The sequence below is a fragment of the Moschus berezovskii genome, chromosome 1 (assembly GCF_049115385.1).
Source record: "Moschus berezovskii isolate FMDL1 chromosome 1, NW_MosBer_1.0, whole genome shotgun sequence".
NCBI classification, from domain to species: Eukaryota; Metazoa; Chordata; class Mammalia; order Artiodactyla; family Moschidae; genus Moschus; species Moschus berezovskii.
The window spans coordinates 34,634,231-34,657,688 of NC_142460.1; the positions used below are offsets into that span (position 1 = coordinate 34,634,231).

General features: G+C 37.8%; 1 pseudogene; it reads right to left on the minus strand.

Moving 5' to 3' along the window:
* The window catches only part of LOC129549903 (transmembrane protein 160 pseudogene), a 79,353-nt pseudogene extending 62,788 nt beyond the window's left edge, over positions 1-16,565 (minus strand).
* Positions 16,566-23,458: the final 6,893 nt, after the last annotated feature.

The following is a 23,458-nucleotide window of genomic DNA, read 5'->3' on the forward strand; positions in this document are numbered from 1 at the left end:
TTTTCTGGCAGCAAGGCATGTGGGGTCTTAGCCCCTAGGCCAGGATCGAACCTACACTCCCTGAATTGGAAGGGGGCCCTAACCACTGGACTGCCAGAGAAGTCCCCTGAATTCAGAATTCTGTAGACCTTTTGTGAATGACCATAGGCTCTAATAAAGCCTGGCAATTCCCCTTCCTATACACACTTAATGTATGTTGTTAAAATTTGGTTCAAGATACAGAAAATCCTACAATATAATACATATCTTTTTGAAGCTAATATAGTGTTGCAAGTATTCCTACATTAAGAAGAGCACTTTTAGTTAACCTTACTCTTTAAATCATAATGTATGCAATAAATAACATGCATAATATATAAGCATAATGTATACCATCATAATGGAATTATTGTATGAGTAAAATTTACATGGATATCTGCAACTAAGGGACATTTATCTGTAGCTTTATTTCAGAAAAATGAACTGATGCTTTTTTTAAATGTAGACACCTAACTGGCTAATTGTCAAATGGATTCCATAAGAAAAACTTTGTTCCTTTTCCTGCAAAAAGAATAGATTATTAGGAATTGCAATATTAATGGACATAGACTGCTTGAACTTATGTCTTATGAGAAAATTGGAAAGCATAAAAATGACAAATAACTGTTTTGTCTTGAATATCCCTTCTGCCAAAAATTGAACTTAATTTGACTCTTTCTGGGTACACTAATCAAACATTATTTGCTGCTACAGAGAAAATTGATTTAAAAAAAGGCATGCGGTATAGTCTAAAAAATGGCAGTTAATTTTTCCAATGATTTATTGTGTGCTTAGGACCATATCTGACATAAAATTAAGCAACTACATAAGTGAATAAATGTGTTAACAAATGAATAAATAAAATAAAAACATTTAATATAGCCATAATATATATTATGATCATTTGATACAGCATTTTTCTTAAATCCCATGAATGGTACACAGAAACTCATTAATTTGTCCTCTCTCTCCCTCTTTTTCTCACATCAAAGTATATACATGAAAGCCTATTCACCTGCATACACAATCGTATACGGTCCTCAATAAAACAAATAATGCTTTGACTGTAAACTTTGAGAACAACTGACACATCCAAACACCTTCCTTCCTCCGAATGCAGCATTTCTTGGGGACGCTGGGGGACCTAATTGAGAGGGCTGGAAGAACTACTGTCACTTTAGGTTGTAAATCTCTAGACTCTCCTAGAATTCATTGCCCTCATCACTTGTTTGATTCTTCAGATAGATTCAGCTTCATGCTGGTATGAATTATTTTATTTCTATTAGACATATATCCTTTTCTAAAAGGGAAAATAAACCTATTGCGTGGGATGTAACACCATCTTTCACTTAGTGGTTACATAATTTGCTTGTTTTAAGTCTTGGAAATGCAACAAAAACTACTTCCTAAGCCAAAGTCAGGAGCAAACCAGCCCATCATGCATGTACAGAATTATGAAATTCTCATCACGTCTCTTAACAGCTATGTTTCTTTTCCTGACATGTGGATGGTACTTAAAATTCTTCCAAAACTCTCTAGCTTTGTGTGTAAAGGTCTCTTGAACTACTTAGCACACTGCAGAGACATCTTCAGGCTCCAATCTAAACTTTTATCTTCCATTCTAAAATCCAAGACCTTTGCAATTGGATTTTTTAAGTAACTCCTCTCAACGACAAAATATGGTTGCAATGATCATGACTATTGAGGTTTCCTTGTGCTGATGTTACTGTTTCCAATTGTAATGAATATGTGGGTATTTCATCTGTTATATTTCAGCAATAACTATGTACTATCAAAACCATACTGAAGCATTAAGTGATACCCCATCTCTGTGCCCATCTATCTTTCTAAAATATTAAAAATGTGAATTATGAAACACATTTGGCCCTAAATATTTTGAGTAAAGGACTGAAAATCTGTTTATTGAGTGCATCCCTCATGCCGTGCTTTTTCAAAAGAGTACATGGGCAAGAAATTGATATAAAAATAAAGCAGGGACTTTACTGGTGGTCCAGTGGTTAAGAATCTGCCTGTCAGTGCAAGGGATACAGGTTCAGTCCCTGGTCCCTGGAGATTCCACACGCTGTGGGGCAACAAAGCTTATGGGGCCACAGCCACTGAAGCCTATGCACCACAATTACAGAGTAGCCCTCGCTCACTGCAACTACAAAAAGCAAAATGAAGACCCAGAATGGCTAAAAATCTTTTTAAAAACAATACAGAGTTCTTAAAAAAGATAAACAAAATGTATGATAAATTGTGCTGCAATAATTCCTGCATGGCACGTTTGCACCTCCCCTATAGAAAACAGAAAGTAATTTTTCAGATTCAGTAGTTTAATGAGAATTCTAACAATAAAAGCATTCTTCTAAATAATTCAAATTATCTAGAGTATGTTTCTGTGGAGCAGAGAGAATATGCAGTGTGAAAAAATAATCCATATAATATTTCCTGCATCTTATATGTGTTCTCATATTGGTAATTCATTTTGAGGGTTGGCACAGTTTATTAATATTTAGTGCACCTAATTCAGTGTTTGCACATTGACTTGAAACTACATATTTCAGAAGTAAATTTAAATGACAGTTAAAACCAAAATAAACATTTTTAAAGATACAGTAAAGATAGTTTTATAATGCCTATTAAATAGAGACTACTGAAAAATATTTGTTCCATAGCTAACATGTAAATGTTTTGATTCATGTAACTTGATCCAACATTTGAATCCATTGCAGTTTTAGCTTACAAGATTTTTTGTCAATATATCCAAATCTTCAATATTTACTGTGTCATTTATACCCTTTTCATTATTTTTTGCAAGGCACATGACATTCTTGAGAAGAGGGTGGGGAAGGTGGAGGGAAAGAGAGAGAGAGATTATATTCATTTCAAAATAAATATGGTCTGTTTATTTGATATAAAATTGAATGTGTATGAAAGGCTTTAAAAAGTCAGTGAAGAGAAGGTGTTAATACAAAGATAATTTCTTTTTTGGTTTTTCCTGTTTTTTCCCTCTTTTAGACCATATAGAATAATTTGAAGAAACAGAAAACCAAAACCTTATAAACTGAGGTTCATTTTCAGTAAAACTAGAAGGCAGAGAATATCCTCAGGGTAAACACTGAATGTAAGTCATGACACACCAGCTCAAAGTAGCAGAGCCTGTGGGAAGGCAGAAGCTGTGACCAAAGCATAAAGAAAGAAGGGGAATGGTCTGGGCCCTTTAGAGTGGCACATCTCAGAAAAAAACCAGCAAAAACGTATTCCCTGAAGCAAAGTGCTTCACTCAAAGGCGGAACTGCTGAGAACAGGGCCAAGTTGAACTAGAGTAGGAACATTGGCAAGGTAGAGAGAAAAGGTTCATAAAGTGCTGCTGCTGCTGCTGCTGCTGCTAAGTCACTTCAGTCGTGTCCAACTCTGTGTGACCCCATAGATGGCAGCCCACCAGGCTCCCCCCGTCCCTGGGATTCTCCAGGCAAGAACACTGGAGTGGGTTGCCATTTCCCTGAATAAGGAAAATTCCAGATTATACTATGTGATTTATCCATCCTGAGAGATAAGCATGGTCTGTGTTTTGGAGTCAGTAGCCAGTGAAGTCATGGGCAACTCAGGGTTAGACTCAGAGGCCATCCTTAACCAATTGAGGTGTGGAGAGAAAGAAGAAGTAAGACTACAGAACTATAATAAATTATTGACACAATCAAACAGAGGAGCAACAGTGAGGGAGCCATTAATTTGCACATTCTGAAGTCTACCTGGTCTCTTCTAACTCCAAACATCCAAACTTTTCCAAACATCCAACAAATAAAAGAACAACTAACATCCAGCCAATTGAAACATGAATTTTTGAAAGGGAATTGTTGCAGCATCCATATAAAAGAATTACAAGAACTTTGAGGGTGGGAAACAGCCAAATATTCCCACAAGTGAAATGACAAAAACAACAAAATCACAAACTGGAGGGAAGTTAGAGGATTTGGCCTAGGCAGAGATGAACTGGGCTTCCAGATGGTTCTAGTTGTCAACAACTCGAATGCAATGCAGGAGACTTAAGAAATGTGGGTTTGATCACTGTGTCTGGCAGATGCCCTAGAGAAAGACATGGCAACCCAGACCAGTGTTCCTGCCTGGAGAATCCCATGGACAGAGGAGTCTGGCAGGCTATGGTTCATACAGATGAATTAGAAAGTACTGAAGTTGGAATTGAGAGAGAGATGGACCTTTCCCTTGAAGGATATGAGTGAACCAGAGTGACTAAAATAGAACTGCTGGGTGACAGGAAAGGCGCACTTGAGTTTTATGACTATTAACTGAAAATGAGATATGTTAGCCTTATTTGTGATAAAAGTACATTTTTCTCAAGTCCAGGGATTGAGTCAAATAATTGCATAATATTGCCTGTAAAAGAAGTCATGTTTGGACTATGCAATGAAACAAAGTCTAAATTTTTAGAGCATTTGATTGTTATCATTTATAGTTAAAGGACAACACAATAAAAACTATTATTTTCAAGACTTAACTGTATTATTAAACCTTCAAAATGTGAAAACCTCATCATCTTGAAAACAAATTGTAATTAGAAAAAGTTATATTTTTGGTATAAACTATAGTAAGAGGCAGCACAAAACAGAAAAAAATAAGTAAAATTATATTAGACTAAAAGTAATTTTATTACTGTGATAACACAAAGATAATTCTTTTGTTAATAAAAGATTAACACTCCTTTAAGAAATATTTTCATTGCTATAAATATGAAATATTAAGAATATTAGCAAAAAAGAACATTCTCATGGTTTTTTCTAACTAGTAAAAAATCTGAAATTGTTTTTTATTGGAAAATAATTTACTTTATGCTTTAAATTACTGAGGAAAGAAAGATATGTAATAAAGGTACATTCGTGTCTAGTATAATTTTGATAACATTTTCATTGTCTTATCATTGCTCTCTGTCTATGAAGATTTCTTCTTTATCAAATACTAAATACATTTTTTGCACTTTGGCTATTTTGCAAATCAATAACATTTTCTTGAAAAATGTATCTCACCTTCTACTGACAGTGCTATTGAGCCCTTGAAGATATGAGATGTGGGAAAAGTGATGATTAAGCCCTAGAAATTAGGGCCTTCGGGAAAAGCAATAACAGATATATTTGTCAATGGTCAGGGTAAAGAGAATTACAAGAAAACACTGTGTCCAGAGTTGCAACCAGCTTTTCAGAATGATCCAAGATAATTCAAGGCAGATGTATTTCTGGAGAAAAAATGATGCCCTTGGTTGTGAACCAGGGAATTGAGCGAATTCTGAGTATGTTTTGTGAGAATCTCAGATCCACTGTAGGAGAATGAATTCTACAAGCTAATGCCAAGAATTTGAAGATTATTTCCTGTCATTCTCTAACTCTCCAAGGCTGTATGATAAGGTAACGTTTCTAACACTTTGAAATTGAAACCAGACCCACATACTGAATGTATAGGCATATAGAACACATTATAAATTTCTCGTTCACTCCGTCTCCACTTTGCCACTGAGTCCCAGGTTAAGAGACTATTTAGTTGTGTACGGCTTATAGATAATGTGACCAGTATTCCTTTATTGTCAGTACAGTATTGTTTCAATCTGTGTCCCAGCATAATTACTAATAGCATCCATTTTAACTCTAGGAGTATTTTGCTTTTGATAATAAATTGCAGAGCTAAGCTCCAAGCAGAGGGTGTAGGGGTCTGCTGTTTACCTTGTTTTTTCCTGTCTGGAGGTGAGAAGAACAGAGGTCTCACTGTATCATTTTGAGACGGTTGTGTTGTTCAGTCGGTTACTGCCTGACTGTTTGTGACCTCACGGACTGCAGCACACCAGGCTTCCCTGTCCATCAGCAACTCCCGGAGCTTGCTCAAACTCATGTCTATCAAGTTGGTGATGCCATTCAACTACCTTATGCTCTATCATCCCCTTTTCCTCCCGCCTTCAATCTTTCCCAGAATCAGGGTCTTTTCTAATGAGTCAGTTCTTTGCATCAGGTGGCCAAAGTATTGGAGCTTCAGCTTCAACATCAGTCCTTTCAATGAATATTCAGGATTGATTTCCTTTAGGATTGACTGGTTTGACCTTGCTCTCCAGGGGACTCTCAATAATCTTCTCCAATACCACAGTTCAAAAACAACAATTCTTTGGAACTCAGCCTTCTTTTTCTAAGACAATACTTCTCATCATATTAAGACAATACTTCAGGCTTCCCTGGTTGCTCAGGGGTAAAGAATTTGCCTACCAATCCAGAAAATGTGGATTCAGTCCCTGGGTTGGAAAGTTACCCTGGAGGAGGAAATGGTAACACACTTCAAAATTCTTGCCTGGGAAATCCCTTGGACACTAGGAGCCTGGTGGGCTACGGTCCACAGGGCTACAAAGAGTCATACATGGCTTAGTGACTAAACAACAATAACAAAGACAATACTTCACAAATGACAGTAAATTTGCTACCCAAAGAACATTTAGCAATTTCTGGAGACAAATGACAGTAAATTTGCTACCCAAAGAACATTTAACAATTTCTGGAGATTTTTATTTTTCATTGTCAAAAGTTGGGAGAGAGCTTGTTATTTTCATCAAGTGGGAAAACAGCAGGAATGTAGCTAAAGATTCTATAGTGCTGAGGTCAACTCCTTCAGCAAAGGAGTTATCTGGCCTAAATGTCAATTGTGCTGAAGTTAAGAAGGCTGTTTTAAAGGAATGGATGTTACACTAACTACAGCAGCCCCTCTCTGCCATCAGGATAAAGACACCTCCTTGTGCCTGCTTGCCGGCTAGTGTCTGTCCCTTAGAGCAAAGTCAGTTTTCACTGGCTACTTTCTCCCAATCCTGCCCACCAGGACCGATTTACAAAAATGGGCAGGGCCTAAGGAAAAGCGAAAATGCAGGACCTATTGTTCAAAAATCATCACATCAAAAACCTTCACCAAGAGAGCAACAGCAAAGTATGAAACCAAGCTCAGAATCCTAACTAACTTCCTAGGTTGTGCACCCATACCTCGGGCCTAGATGCCCCATTGGCAGATTAATTTATAACAATTTAATTTTATAAACCTCCACTCACGTGGTTAATGCCTAATTTTCTTTGATGTCACTGTAGTGTTTTTTAGAGAGACAAACTTGTAAGTTTAAGACATGCTGCTGATTGGGTCAACTTGACCAGTTTTATATTAGTTTTTGATTTAAAAAAGAGCTGAAACGTTTTGAAAACTAAAAGCACTCATGTGAGCATTCCTTCTGCTTTTAAAGAGAGGAAAACTCACAAATATTTAGCCCCCCAAATACCTAATAAACCAACAGATGCTTGCTTCGTTATCTTATCTGATCCATCAAGGTTAGAGCATCACAAACAGATCCGTTAAGTAGCTCCACTGAGGTGTTGTTAGAATACTGAGACTTGGAAATAACTGATGCATTCAATCTCCTTCACATCCCAAAGCATATCTATATTAGATAGTAGATTCCACTGTCTTTTACTATCTATAATATTAAGGTTTAAGAAGTTGGGTGATGGTACCATTACCTTTTTTTTTTTTAATCTTTAAGGTATTTCCAACCAGATGATAATGATGCTTGCCATCAGTATTATCTATTTCAAAATGTTAAGGATGCATTTCTAAAATGTATTGTTTTACCTACATTTATTCTTTCTCCCACTTACATTATACCCACTCAACCTTATCTAATCATAAGCAATGACCTCTTTATAAATCAACTTTCTTTACGTTTGGCTTATAGCAGTATTTCAGAGATTTTCAACCTTACCACAAAATCATAATTTGGTCACAGAGCAAAAGACATATAATCAGCTATTTCCATAGCAGAAATCCATAGAGATTTGAGATATAGCTTTGATTTAAAAATTATTTAAGCATCTGAGCACAGTGACTAGGTTTTTGAGAGGAGGCAAGTTTTCATATTCTGTCCAACAACTTTTCTCTCTGCAAAGGTAGGAAGCATCTTCATTTTTTATTCTTTTAAATGGAATTTCTCCACCTCTTGGGTTGAATAATTATGGGAAGTTTCTTCCATACACTGAAGGATGTTGATCAGCATCTTTGGCTACTATCTATTAAATGACAGTAACACTTTCCAGTTGTGAAAACAAAATATCAGGGGAAAATGTCCCCTGGAAGGAAAAAAAAAAAAAAAATCAGCCGTGGTGGAGAACCACTGCTTTAAAACAAATTTAAAACAAATATATCAGATTTTCAGGTTGAATTTTCTTCTATATTTCCCAAAAGAGCGCTATGAATTTTCATACAATGATCTAGAAAACTACACAGACAAAGCACATTAGACAAAGGAAATCAAGATTCTATTTTATTGATAGAATAACAAACCTTCCCACTACAATGAATGTGATGGTTTTTTATATTAAATTTAAATAGAAAATGATGGGGCCTGGACTTGTGCCTTGGCATGTTAAACTCGAATATTACTTCTATTGTCATTGTACTAATCTCACAAATTGTACTAAGGTCAAAATGTGCTCTTATTCACCAAAACAGGGGAACAAAGACAGCATTGTCTTTGGAGCTGAACATTTGTTAGTTTCTCACACATATTCAGATAATTATGTCATTTTAGGCTGTCTCTACTTATTATGACCATCAGAACAAAGAAAAAAAAGAGCTGCGTAAAAGATGAACATAAACTATTTTCACTGTTTTTTTACTGTCTACTCACACAGATTCCCTGGGCCTTTTATGATTATGATTGTCCTTACTTTCAGAGGGTGAAGCAATCACATCTACTTGAATAGTAGATAAAGGATGAAGTAACTGCTTATTTGAATGGATTTCATGCAATCAATTAACTCAAAAATGGGTTTAGACATATTTTGGTGATGGTTGAATTACATACATCTATAAAGAGAGCTATGTTTCCTATTGTTTAAAATCCTTATAATTAGCCTTTATCTAACATCTCCCTGTTTTTGGTCATTTCAGATAAATTAATCTAAGCCTGAATTCCAGACAATTCAAAAGTAAATATGTCCACACTGGAAAATGTGGACTGGATCAAGACATATGATTATGGATTTAACACTATTTCTATATGTTGTCCACTAGTGAAAACTATAAAAGTGATTAAGAAAGAATAGTTGCTTCAACAGGAGACTAGTAAACTTACTGAACTAGTAAAATTAGATTATATAAGGTTGAAAGTTTTCCGTTTATAGACTCGATTGCATTAAAAAATTATTTTATTATTATTTTTGGTTGATTGCTTTGTTGTCCCCACCACCACCTAAGCTAAATGAGCAGTGAAATGCTTAAACTATCATTGAAACAGTGCTCTATCTTGCTTTATGGCATGATTATTTATTTTCATCATACTTTAATTAAAATGTGAGGGGAGGTAGCATTAATTTACCAGAGAAGGCGATGGCACCCCACTCCAGTACTCTTGCCTGGAAAATCCCATGGACGGAAGAGCCTGGTAGGCTGCAGTTCATGGGGTCGCGAAGAGTCGGACATGACTGAGTGACTTCACTTTCAGTTTTCACTTTCATGCATTGGAGAAGGAAATGGCAACCCACTCCAATGTTCTTGCCTGGAGAATCCCAGGGACGGGGGAGCCTGGTGGGCTGCTGTCTATGGGGTCGCACAGAGTCGGACACGACTGAAGCGAATTAGCAGGAGAAGCATTAATTTACTAAGCATTATTAATATTTTTCTAAGCACACACTTTGCTTTTAAAAGAGGTCTATATTACAGGGAGGGTCTGGAGTAAGATTTAGTAAAATGTTGGTTTTCCAGAATTACTGAAAGAAGATCATGAAGTTCTGCTGAAAAAGGGACTTCTTTAAAGTCTCATAATCAAATAGCAACTAGAAATGCCTCCACTTTCTAATCTGAAATGAAAAAGGATTAGAGTATGCAAATATGAAAAACCCCCAGCATGAAGAATTCTGAGTCACTCTTAGTATTATAGTCCTACCACTTAAAAGTGAATTATTTCAGAAAAATATTGCAATCAAGACATAAAATATAATAGACAATCAATATGCAGAATGCCAGCAAAACATCATATAAACTATGCATTTTTCCTTGTTAAAGTCTTATGTGAGCCATGAATTATGCAAAACAACCAAGAGATCCTATTAAAAAGGTGATATATCTTCAGGATCCTAAGACATGAAAGACCATTTGAGCTTTCCTCTCAAGGTTATTACAGAGTTATCAGAAATCCTCAGAGTCTGAAAGTTTTAAATGGAAGTAGGATAGTAAGCATACATCACAAGTTACAGACTGGTAAAAGAAAAATGTAACAGAAAATAACAATTTTTGATGAAGCAGTCAAAATCATTTATTCAGTTGTTGTTCAGTTGCTCAGTCATGTCCAAATCTTTGCAACCCCATGGACTGCCACATGCCAGGCTTCTCTGTCCTTCAATATCTCCTGGAGTTTGCCCAAACTCATGTCCACTGAGTCAGTGATACTATCCAACCATCTCATCCTCCTGCCTCTAACCTTTCACAGCATCAGAGTCTTTTCCACTGAATTGACTTTGCATCAGGTGGCCAAAGTATTGGAGCTTCAGCTTCATCATCAGTCCTTTCAATGAATATTCAGGACTGATTTCCTTTAGGATTGACTGGTTTCATCTCCTTACTCTCCATGTGATTCTCAAGAGCCTTCTCCCGCACCGCAGTTCAAAAGCATCAGTTCTTCATCTCTCAGTCTTATGGTCCAAATCTCGTATCCATCCTGAATACTGGGAAAGCCATACCTTTGACTAGACAGACATTTGTCGGCAAGGTGATGTCTCTGCTTTTTATACACTGCCTAGGTTTTCCATAGCTTTCCTTCCAAGGAGCAAGTGTCTTTTAATTGCATGGCTCCAGTCACTATTTGCAGTGATTCTGGAGACCAAGAAAGTAAAGTCTGTCACTGTTTCCATTGTTTCCCCACTTATTTGCCATGAAGTGACGGGAGCAGGTGCCATGATCTTAGTTTTTTGAATGTTGAGTTTTAAGCCAGCTTTTTTAGTCTCCTCTTTAACCTTCATCGAGACTCTTTAGTTCCTTTTGGCTCTTTTGCCTTTAGGGTGGTATCATCTGCATATCCGAAGTTGTTGACATTTCTCTCCGCAATCTTAATTCCACTTTGTGATTCATCCAGCCTGGTATTCTGCATGATGTACTCTGCACATAAACTACATGAGCAGGGTGCCAAAGTGTAGCCTTGATTGTACTCCCTTCCCAATTTTAATCCAGTTCATTTTTCCATTTCTGGTTCTAATTCTTGCTTCTTGTCCTGCATACAGGTTTCTCAGGAGGCAGGTAAGGTGGTCTGGTATTCTTTTCAAGACTTTTCCAGTTTATTGTGAGCCACACAAAGGCTTTAACGTCTTCAGTGAAACAGAAGTAGATGTTTTTCCTAGAATTCTCTTGCCTTTTCTATGATCCAAAGGATGCTGACAATTTGAGTTCTGATTTCTCTGTCTTTTCTAAATCCAGCTTGCACATCTGGAATTTATTTAGTGGGCTATTAATTTACTCAAAATCACAATTTATGAACTAGCCTGAGTAGGGCAGTGATGTCACTGGTTAGAGCACATCCTTTGAAGGCATTCCCATTAATATGCATAAGATATCACCTGGTAAGAATTTGTATTTACTCTTGTGACAGAATTCATTGTATTTCTTAGATGTGTCCCTTAATGCTTTAAAGTATGATTGTCAAATTATCAAAATTATTAATACTAAAACTGTCACTGATGAATGACTAGGAGACCCTGATTAATTATAAGAAATCTTGGAAATGTAGGTTCAGATTGTCTGTTACGGACAAGATTGTGGTTTTAACACTTAAAACTGGTGCCTTGTTAGTAAGCGACCCAAACTCGTGGATCAGAATGTGGAAAATCTGTGTAGTCAGCTAATTTCTTTCTTCACATCATCCTCATCAGTTTATTAGCTTCACCCTTAATAATCAATTATATTGGCAACCCTAAGGTGATGAATTTCAGTCAGAAGAGTCTACGGAAGCAAGAGAGGAGATAATCTGGTTAGTCAATGAAAGAAATGACCAAACACATTTGGCGCATTTAAGCAATAAAATTTTTACCCGCAAAGATGTCTAATTTCAATAATCTATTATGTGCTGTATGGGCCTTCCAGGTGGCACAGTGGAAAAGAATCCACCTGCCAATGCAGGAGATGCAAGAGATACAGGTTCAATCCCTGGGTCAGGAAGATCCCCTGCAGGAGGAAATAGGAACCTACTCCACTATTTCTTGTGGAGCCTTGGAGGCTACAATTTGGGATTTTAAGGAGTCAGAGATGACTGACCATGCACATTATATGTCATGTTTATGCAAGCACAAAACAGTTTCCATTTGTATAAATGCAGAGTAGTAACTAGCACTCACAATGAAATACAGGATTAGAAGGAAACAAAACATAGTATTACACGTGAAAATGTTGTTTCAAACCCTTGGAAACACTTGACTTAATTGAATCAGCTTGGAAATAGAGTCCCTTTGTATCCACCAAGTGTCGGTACCAGGACCCCAGAGAGTACAAAAGCTTATGCTCAAGGCTCTTACATACAATTCTATAATATTTACGTATAACCTATGAACATTCTTCCGCATACTTTAAGTCATCTCTAGATTACTTATAGTACCTAACTCGATGTCAAAGGAATGTAAATAATTGCAGGTGTGCAGCAAATTCAGTTTTAATTTTCGGAATTTTATGGAATTTCTTTCCTGAGATATTTTGTGTCTGTGGTTGGTTGAATCTGTGAATATGAAACCCGTGATACAGAGGACCAACTGCACGTACAGTCTAGAGGATTCACATCACCTCCCCTCCGCAGTCTCCAGAAACCTCCATGCTGTGTGTTCAACTGCCTTATTCCTTGTCATAGCACAAGTTTTCACTGAAAATAGTGAAAGGGGTAGCAAAGGAAGACTGTTACTCCACCAATGTTCAGTCATCCTGGAGTCAGCAAAGCTGTTGTTTAAGGCAAGTATTTTGGATCCGTATCTAGCTGTATCTTCACTCCACTTGAGCAGCTCAACTCGTCTAAGCCTAGTTGTCTTCTCTTTGTGATGCTGGTGGTGGAAAATCTGCCTGCCAATGCAGCAGAAGAGACACAGGTCCCATCCCTGGGTCAGGAAGATCCCCTGGAGGAAGAAATGGCTATCAACTCCGGTATTCTTGCCTGGAAAATCCCATGGAAGGAGGAGCCTGATAGGTTACAGTTCATAGGGTCACAAAGAGTCAGACACGACTTAAGCAACTTAGTATGCACACTTTACAACAGAGCATGGGTTGGGTTGAATAGCATGATGGGTAGAGTTTGTTATGATGTCTGCTGTCCCCATGCTTTCGGTTGTTCTGCTTTCTATCACATGGTATCTGCTCCCGCAGGCTGCACTTTCAGTCTCCAAATTAATGACAGGATTCACTAATGGGAGGCAGAGATCGGGGGACTTTGCAGCTGGAGGAAAGGAGAAGCCAGAGTATATCTCTAGCCTCTCTGTATTAGTTTGCTTGAGCTCCTATAACAGAATATCACTGACTGGTCAACTTAAACAGCAGAAAGTGTCAGTCACTCAGGCAAGTCAACTCCTTGAGATCCCCATGGACTATAGCCTGCCAGGCTCCCCTGTGCATGGAATTCTTCTGGCAAGAATACTGGAGTGGGTTTTCCATGCCCTTCTCCAGGGGATCTTGCTGACCCAGGATCAAACCTGAGTCTCCTGCATTGCAGGTAGTTTCTTTACTGTCTGAGCCACTAGGAAGCCCACAGAAGACCTTTCCTTTCTCACAGGTCAGAAGGATACAAGTCCAAGTTCAAGGTATCCGCATGTTTATTATCTCTGAAGTCTTTCTCCTTGGCTTGCACTTGGCTGTCTTCGTACTGTTTGCTCATATGACCTTTCCTCTGTGAGCATGCATCTCTACTGTCTCTTTTGTGTCTCCAAATTAATTCTTCTTATAAGGATGACACAGGTTGTGACCTGGGCCCTTTGCTGCAGCGCTGCAGTGTTTACATCTAGACAGACCTCTCCTCGAGCAACAAAACACAAAGAAACTATATGTGATTAAAAAAACAAAATCTAAAACAAAACTGTGTGTGTGAGTAGTTGGGGTAAATTCTGGACAAAAGACAAAAAGAGACCTGAAAACCTGGCTGCCACTTTTGCAGAGTTTGGAGAAAAATCAGGGGTTTTAGGAGCAAAACTAGGGCTCTGCACATGGCTCTTGCACACAATACCACATCAGTTCAGTTCAGTTGCTCAGTCGTGTCCGACTCTTTGCGACCCCATGAATCACAGCACGCCAGGCCTCCCTGTCCATCACCAACACCCGAGTTTACTCAAACTCATGTCCATCGAGTCGGTGATGCCATTCAGCCATCGCATTCTCTGTTGTCCCCTTCTCCTCCCGCCCCCCAATGCTTCCCAGCATCAGAGTCTTTTCCAGCGAGTCAACTCATCGCATGAGGTGGCCAAAGTATTGGAGTTTCAGCTTTAGCATCAGTCCTTCCAATGAACACCCAGGATTGATCTCCTTTAGAATGGACTGGTTGGATCTCCTTGCATTCCAAGGGACTCTCAAGAGTCTTCTCCAACACCACAGTTCAAAAGCATCGATTCTTCGGCGATCAGCTTTCTTCACAGTCCAACTCTCACATCCATACATGACCACTGGAAAAACCATAGCCTTGACTAGACGGACTTTGGTTGGCAAAGTCATGTCTCTGCTTTTTAATATGCTATCTAGATTGGTCTTAACTTTCCTTCCAAGGAGTAAGCGTCTTTTAATTTCATGGCTGCAATCAGCATCTGCAGTGATTTTGGAGCCAAAAAAAATAAAGTCTGACACTGTTTCCACTGTTTTTCCATCTATTTCCCATGAAGTGATGGGACCAGATGCCATGATCTTTGTTTTCTGAATGTTGAGCTTCAAGCCAACCTTTTCACTCTCCTCTTTCACTTTCATCAAGAGGCTTTTGAGTTTCTCTTCACTTTCTGCCATAAGGGTGGTGTCATCTGTATATCTGAGGTTATTGATATTTCTACCAGCAATCTTGATTCCAGCTTGTGCTTCTTCCAGCCCAGCGTTCCTCATGATGTACTCTGCATATAAGTTAAATAAGCAGGGTGACAATATACAACCCTGATGTACTCCTTTTCCTATTTGGAACCAGTCTGTTGTTCCATGTACAGTTCTGACTGTTGCTTCCTGACCTGCATACAGATTCCTCAAGAGGCAGGTCATGTGGTCTTGTATTCCCATCTCTTTCAGAATTTTCCACAGTTTCTTGTGATCCACATAGTCAAAGGCTTTGGCATAATCAATGAAGCAGAAATAGATATTTTTCTGGAACTCTCTTGCTTTCTCCATGATCCAGCGGATGTTGGCACTTTGATCTCTGGTGCCTCTGTCTTTTCTAAAACCTGCTTGAACATCTGGCAGTTCATGGTTCACATATTGCTGAAGCCTGGCTTGGAGAATTTTGAGCATGACTTTAGTAGTGTGTGAGATGAGTGCAATTGTGCGGTAGTTTGAGCATTCTTAATACCACGTCAGGGGTTGGCAAAACACCTAAGCCACACCTCCAGCCCAACCCTTGCATGCACCCTTACCCTCACCCCATATAAAGAACAAGCTAGTCCCACCTCAGCGAGAAACAATAATAAATACAAGTCGCTCAGTCATGTCTGACTCTTTGTGACCTCATGGACTGTATAGTCCATGGAATTCTCCAGGCCAGAATACTGGAGTGGGTAGCCTTTTCCTTCCCCAGAGCATCTTCCCAATCCAAGGATCAAACTCCGGTCTCAAGCACTGCGGGTGAATTCTTTACCAGATGAGCCACAAGAGAAGCCCAAGAATACTGGAGAGGGTAATCTATCCCTTCTCTAGTACATCTTTCCGACCCAGGCTCTCTTGCTCTGCAGGTGGATTCTTTAACAACTGAGCTGTGAGGGAAGCCCAGTGAGAAACAAGGGAACCTTTTACTTGTTTTCAATCCCACTTGCTGCTGCAAGGGCCCCAATTAAGCCTTGCTGGAATTTTTTGTATTGCCTCTGATCTATTTCTATTGATTAAGGAGTCCAAGAACTCTGGTAGGTAACAAGGACACTGGTCATATTGGATTAGGGCCCATGTTCATGACCTCATAATCATTACTTTCAAGGCCCTATCTCCAAGTGCAGTCACACTGGGACGTACTGGGAGTCAGGACTGTGACATGAATTCTAGCTGAGGACACAATTCAGTTGGCAACATTCTGTCTCTGGTGGCTTCCCTAACAACACCTGGTATCTTCCATGGTTTCCTCTTTCCACAGATGTGTCTGGAGCTCCCCAGGTTGTGTTCCTAGCTGCTACTGGATAGATTCTAGGTTGCTCCAGCTTTTCTGGAGTGTCTAAGGCCACTTGGGCTAGCTCCGTTGCTCTAATTTTGTCTCCACTGGAAATAGGAACAGGTTTCTCCTGTTGCAAACTAGGACGCCTCACCTTCTTTTGTTTAGTTACTGAGCTCTGCATCTGTAACCAGTTTCCTGGATTAAATTCTCTTGGTTTTAAATCCAATATGGACTCTCTTTTCTTATAAAATAAAGAGTAAATTAAACTGATACAGGAAGAGTAAATGAATCAATGCTTGAAAAGTCAGAATAACAGAGATCATTGTGTAGTAAGCACCTTGCATGTGTTTAAATAAATGAACAATAAGTCTTTATTCTATGAGTGTTATTCTCTGAACAACTTCTGTGCCTTACAGGAAATTACTTTATAAACAGTTTCAAAGTTGCTCTACTCAGGCTGTTTGCTTTTATTCTTCTCTTTCATTGTTGTCCCTGAAAAGTGAAGATTTGGAGCAGAACTTGGGAGTTTGGGTAGATATGTAATGTTTCTTTCTTTTTTTTTTTTTTTTTTAATAAAAGGAAAAAATGAATGGAACAGGTTTTCTGGACTAAGTTATAGTCTTAGTTCTCAAACCATGATATTCCCAAACATGAATTCAGAAACAAAGCAGCATCAAACCAGGAAAACATAATGTGACAAATATTTTGTTGTTGTTTAGTTGCTAAATCATGTCCAACTCTTTGTGACCTCCCTGGGACTGTAGCCTGCCAGGCTTCTCTGAAATTCCAAGGCAAGAATACTGGAGTGGGTTGCCATTTCCTTATACCTTAATAATTATGTCCCTATTGAGTAGGTAGACTCATTCTCTTCCAGTGTGAAAAACAAATCAAAAAACAAGCAAACAAAGAAAACACACACATACAGTCAGCCCTTATATTACTGCTTGTGTGATTCTGAACTTTAGCTTGAAAATGAAAGTCACTCAGTCATTTTGGACTCTTTGCAACCCCATGGACTATACAGTCCATAAAATTCTCCAAGTCAGAATACTGGAGTGGGTTGCCATGCTCTCCTCCAGGGGATCTTCCCAACCCAGGGAATAAACCCAGGTCTCCCACATTACAGGTAGATTCTTTACCAGATGAGCCACAGGGGAAGCCCAAGAATACTGGAGTGGGTAGCCTATCTCTTCTCCAGTGGATCTTCCTGACCCAGGAATTGAACTGGGGTCTCTCTCATTGCAGGCCGATTCTTTACCAACTGAGCTATCTGGAAATATAGCCTACCTTCAACAAATAACTGTTTTGCTTTATTATCAAGATTTTGAAGAAGAGATCTATTTTCACTCTTTTCCTCTTATCAATTACTTCAACCTCAACTCCATGAATTTAGGTTTCTTCCCTTGACATCTTATTCTAACTGTTCTTGCAATGATTTGGGGATTATCCCCATGAATATTTTGCCAACATCACGTGCTTTGATTTCTCCATAACCTCTCATGCTCTCGACCACTGAATTAGTACTTTTTCTTATGTTTTTCTCCCATAGATTTGTATTCATCTTCTCAGTCCATTTGGAGGCTTCTTTTTTACTGCCCTAAAAGCTGGTCTTCTGGAAAATGTTATCCCCTGGTTTACTCATTACAGCTTAATGTGTAAGACTTTACTTACAGCCATGGCATTATTTAATTTCTCTGTGTAAAAACTCACAAATACCTATGTCTAAAGCTGGTCTTTCCCTCAAGCGTTGCTTGTTGTCCACATAATTAACTGTATGTGAAATATTTCCCAATGAAATACCTTCAGGCAGGTCATATATTTAAAGATATCTAGGTGAACTCATCACTTGCTTCCTAAATATGTCCCCAGAGCTATGAATAGTTCCACAATCCATTTTTTTTCCTAAACCTAAAATCATCAATACTCTCTCCGTCTAAGTATAGACACGTAATTATAGCCCTTAGATAGATAAACTCTCCTCTCCCCCATTAACACTGCTGAAAACTTTCCTCGTATTCTCATCCCTTTTTATTTTGCAATTTGCAAAATCCCCTCTCATCTCTGTGAATTGTCCACTTTCTGCCTGGAGCAGCTACCGCCACCTCAAACCATTTTTCATGCAGCTGTGGAATGTTCTTTCACAAATGTAAATATTATTAGTTCTTCTCTACTTAAAATAATTCCCGTAGCTCCCAAATGACTCCAGGATGAAATACATGTTCTTATCATGGCTATAAACCTCATTACGACTTGGTTTCTTACAATTCCAAGCTTAGTTCATCATTTCATGATTCATATTTTGCTCTCTAGCCATACAAACAGCACTAGCCTGGAAATAAATAAGTGCAATCATAAGCTCTCCATTCAAAAACTTAACTCCTGCTTTTCTCTCTGTCTGGTGTCCCCTAAGATTTCTTCTTTGCCCTGCTCACTCCAGTCAGGGTTTTTGTTTATTTGTTCATGTGTTTTATAAATAATTCAGTTTGAACGCATTCACTGTTAAACAGATTGATTACCCAGTCAGGATAAATTTCAATGATGGAAAGCAGAGAGCAGGGCATCATCTACTACAGTTGATTGCTGTACTCAGTTCTTCGAGCAAGCTGTGTCTTGCCTCCTGTCTTAGAGTCTGGAAAGCTAAATTTCTTCCCCAGTTTTGCTTGTGACTGGGGCTACGGTCATTCTGAGATGTTTTCAATCAGACACAATCTCAAAAATTCTGAATTTGTAGCCCATTTATGAAAAGAGAGAATGATACCACATTATACTACATGAGTCATCCATTTGCAATGAATGATCCAGTAGAGGAGGTGTGGTTCTTGGAAAGACTTAGGTGGAAGTAGATAAGGTATTTCTGGAAACAACAGCTGCAACAATGGCTTATTGATTCCTCAACTTTCTGATTCTGGTACAGAAACACACATTTCCAGAAGTCTTAACATGCTGCTCTGGAGTTACCAGTGCTGTGTCAGCTCCATTCCATATCTTAAACCCCATTCTGTTTAAAATAGCTGGACACCTTCCCAACAATTCTATAAGGTAAATTATTTCCATTATGTAGATGAAGAAACTGAGGAACAGAAAATAATTTTTTTGTGGTTACACAGAGAATAAGTAGTTAATCCAAGAAGTGAACATAGGCATTCCCTTTCAAATTCTACCTAAATCTCTACCGTCAAGAATCTCTTCTATGTTGGCAAATTTGTCATACTCTTCAGTCTGGCAAACACTGGGACTTTATTTCTTAGAGCATTTTGGACCCATTCATTTTTACTGGTAAATTTTTATTAAATGAGTTCACATCAGTAAGCCATTTCTTAATAAAAAAGAGGTACATTTCTCACAGAGATGGAGATGTTTATCTAGGTCTAACTATCATCATTTTTTTTTTTTAATCCTCTTAAGAGCCCTATAAGGCAAGTCAATCATAGTTAAAATGTGTTTGGTCAGCCTGAAATAATAAATAAAAAATTAAAGGAATGAAAATTTTGGTATTTTCCATATTCATAAAGGGTGTGGTCTTGAATACAGGAGTGGATTCTTGGCAGTTAACTACCTTTAACTCCTTGCATAATTCTTAATGATATAATTAAATTTAGCTGCAGAACTAGAATAATTCCAAAAATTTGGCTAAGATCCCCATTCCCATGGATTGTTTTTTGATTAAAACTGTGTATATTTGATTTTACAATTCCCTTGTATCTTATTGCTTTTTCCATTGTCTGATCTCTCTTCTGAGTAGCCTATTTCTTCTTTAGACCTGATACTTAAATTCAGTAAATTGTTGCTTATGTCTTCAGGCTCTGGAACCATTGTTTCTTTGTGAACTCATTTATCACTCAAAAGGTAACGTTGTTTACCTTACCTTAAATTTCTTAGGAAAACCTCCGTGTCACCTCTCTTATCCCAGGACAAACACTGCCCTGCCCTTAATTCTAATCATCCCTTACACAGCTTTCCAATTACAGTGAAAGCCCCAGGGGAGTAGAGATTGTGCCATATCCATCTTAGTAAACTTAGTTTGTAGCACAGCACAGGGTAAGATTGAAAAACATCCAACATATTATTCTGAGGGAAATGATAATTTATTTGAAAGGACTCTGCTAATTGCAAAATACCTACTGGCTTAAGATATTATGAAGTTTGTTGTTCAAAATATACCTTTAGAATTGAAAGATAATTTAAACTTTGTATGCCAAAGAGCAGATCATTAGAAAAACTTTTATGTTCTTTATTTTGTATCCATTTTCATAGCACTAGCTCCTAAGAACTCAATATGGTGAATTATCATTTTGAGCTCTGAGATAAGAGGAAAAAGATAAATGCATATTATTTCAGCACTTCACACTTCAAAATTGCTCCTAAAATGCATTTTGAAAATATGAATACTCAATTGCCTTATTTGGCATATCTAAGGATGAACAAACTAAGGAAAAATATAAGATTGATTTAAAATATCTCTACTGGGGTAATAACTTATTTTCACTACTGTATCATAAATATGCTATGGCAATCTTATTAACTGATTCAATCTAATTAGTGTCAAAGGCAAGGTGCTTGTCCTGAATGAAAGATTGCATTCAACAATAACTATTAGGGCCAAGATAAATGTAATGAGACACATTTTTCAAAGAAATGCTTTCACTGTAAGAACTTCTGAAAAAATTTTTATGGGACTCCAACTTAGTTTAATCCAACCAATATTCTCCTGAGAATTTATCATGTATTCAATGCACTAAGTTCTAGTCAAGTACAAGTGAATTAAAAGCAAGTGCATCAAAAAGTTTAGAGAAGAAAAATTACATATTCAAATAGCAAATTCTAAGTACAAATGCAATGATAAAAGTTTCAAAGATTTTATGGAAGAGAATGATATTTAACCCTACATTGAGGACTGGAGTTGGGATAGTGACAAGAAGTATGGAGACTCCCTTGTTATGATGATATTAGAACTAAATGCTAAAGAATGTATTCAAGAGAATGGGAAGGGAAAAAGTCTTTTTTCAGACCAAGAGATTTGAGAACCTGCAGACACATGCAACAACTTGGTGGATCTGGGAATTAAAAGTAGATCATCAAATTTGAAGAGTAAACTGTGAAACAGCGACTAGTGGAAAATTATATCATTTTTGGTGGCAGAAAGCATCCACATCATGAAATTCCTTGTCTGTAAGGATTAAGAGTGGTTGGTGGAAGCTTCCAAAATTATCACTACAGATACAGGGTTCCATACAAAAGAACTATTCTATGTATGCACTGTGCCTATCTTTGTGACCCTATGGATCATAGCTCACCAGGTTCTCTGTCCATGGAATTTTTCAGGCAAGAATACCAGAGCAAGTTGTCATTTCCGACTCCAGGGTATCTTCTTGACCCAGAGATGGAAACTGCGTCTTTTGTGTTGCCTGCATTGGCAGGTGAATTCTTTACCACTGTGCCACCTGGGAAGCCATTCTGTCCATCTGATTGCCTTATTATGTCATGGAAGCATTTGATCATAGAGACATAAGAGTATAGTTAGAACTTACTTTTAATTAGCTATCTAATGTGAATTCACTTCAACATTTAAATTATATTGAATTTTGTAAAGTGTGAGAGACAATACTTGAAACTGAATAGTGCAGATTTAGCTGAAATTTCTGCATCCATCATTAGGCAGGCTTTCACTGGTGGGCTACATTTGCATCCTATTATTTTATAAAATGTGTCCTTTGGAATCTGGTCAAACCTTAATTGGTCTAGCATCCAGGCTATCAGGCAAAAACTAGAAAAGTATGATTACACGTTATATGGTAAAGTGGAAAGATCTATCTAGTTCACTCTAGTTGAAACAAAACTCACATGAAATATTGCAGTTGCCCCCATAAATTGCCAACTTTTTCATACAATTCTCCCCAGAGTTTTTTTTTTCCCAAACTTCAGTAACATACTCTTCAAAATAGTAGTTTTATCCTTTACTTGGAACTTCCCTGGTGGCTTAGTGGTAAAGAATCTGTCTACCAATGAAGGAGATGCAGGTTCAATCTCTGGGTCTGAGAGATCCCCTGGAAAAAGAAATAGCAACCCACTCGAATATTCTTGCCTGGAAAATCCCATGGACAGAGGAGCCTGGTGGTCTACAGTCCATAAGGTCCCACAGAGTTGGACACGACTTTGCAATTTAGCACACACATGAATCCTCTACTTATATTATCATTTTGGAAAATTTTAATGGATTAGGACTGCATTTTGTTTATGGTCACAGGATGTGTTGGATCTTAGTTTCCCAACCAGGGATCAGACCCATGTGCCCTGCATTAGAATCTCGGAGTCTTAACCCCTGGACCACCTGGGGCATCGCAAGACCACATTTAAGATGAAAAATTATATCTTAAAGATGGCTTATCAGGACCTACATATTCCATTTCCTTTAAGAATCTGTAGCCTCACATTTTGCTCTCAGGAACCCTTTGCTCCTTAAAAGTCAGTCCCATTGTCCTGTTTTCATTTATTGCATCACTAAACCATTGTATGAAAAGTTATGTCTACTCAATATTTTGTTATAACTCTCCCCAAGCTCCATTCTTCTTTCACAAAATTCACTTGTAATCAACTTTCAGATTTCAAATAACTGGTCACTTACCCAGAGGAACCTCCACCAACCTCTTTACTGGCCCGACCAAGTTTAGAATATGCCTCAAAGCAACATTTAACTCCCTTTCCAAGCATTTACCAGAGTATTGGTGTTATAGTTTATTATTATTATTATTGCTATCATCATTTGAAAAATGTCCAATAATTCTATTCATTATCATAGAATAATAGTGTCTAATATAGACATTTGAATAATGTCTATATTATCATTTGAAGAATTATATTTCTAGATATTATGTTCTTTGAGGAAAGGGACCAGAAATATTTTTCACAATTGCGTCTCCATGGCAAAGCCTAATATGTAATAGCTACAATCAATAGTTAAACTCAAGATTTCATCTAAGTGATGAAAGTATTAGCATTTTAAACTGATGACTGGTAAGTGGTTCCCTTACTCATGTCTGTGATGTAAAATGCTTGTAGAATGATAGATACTGAAGG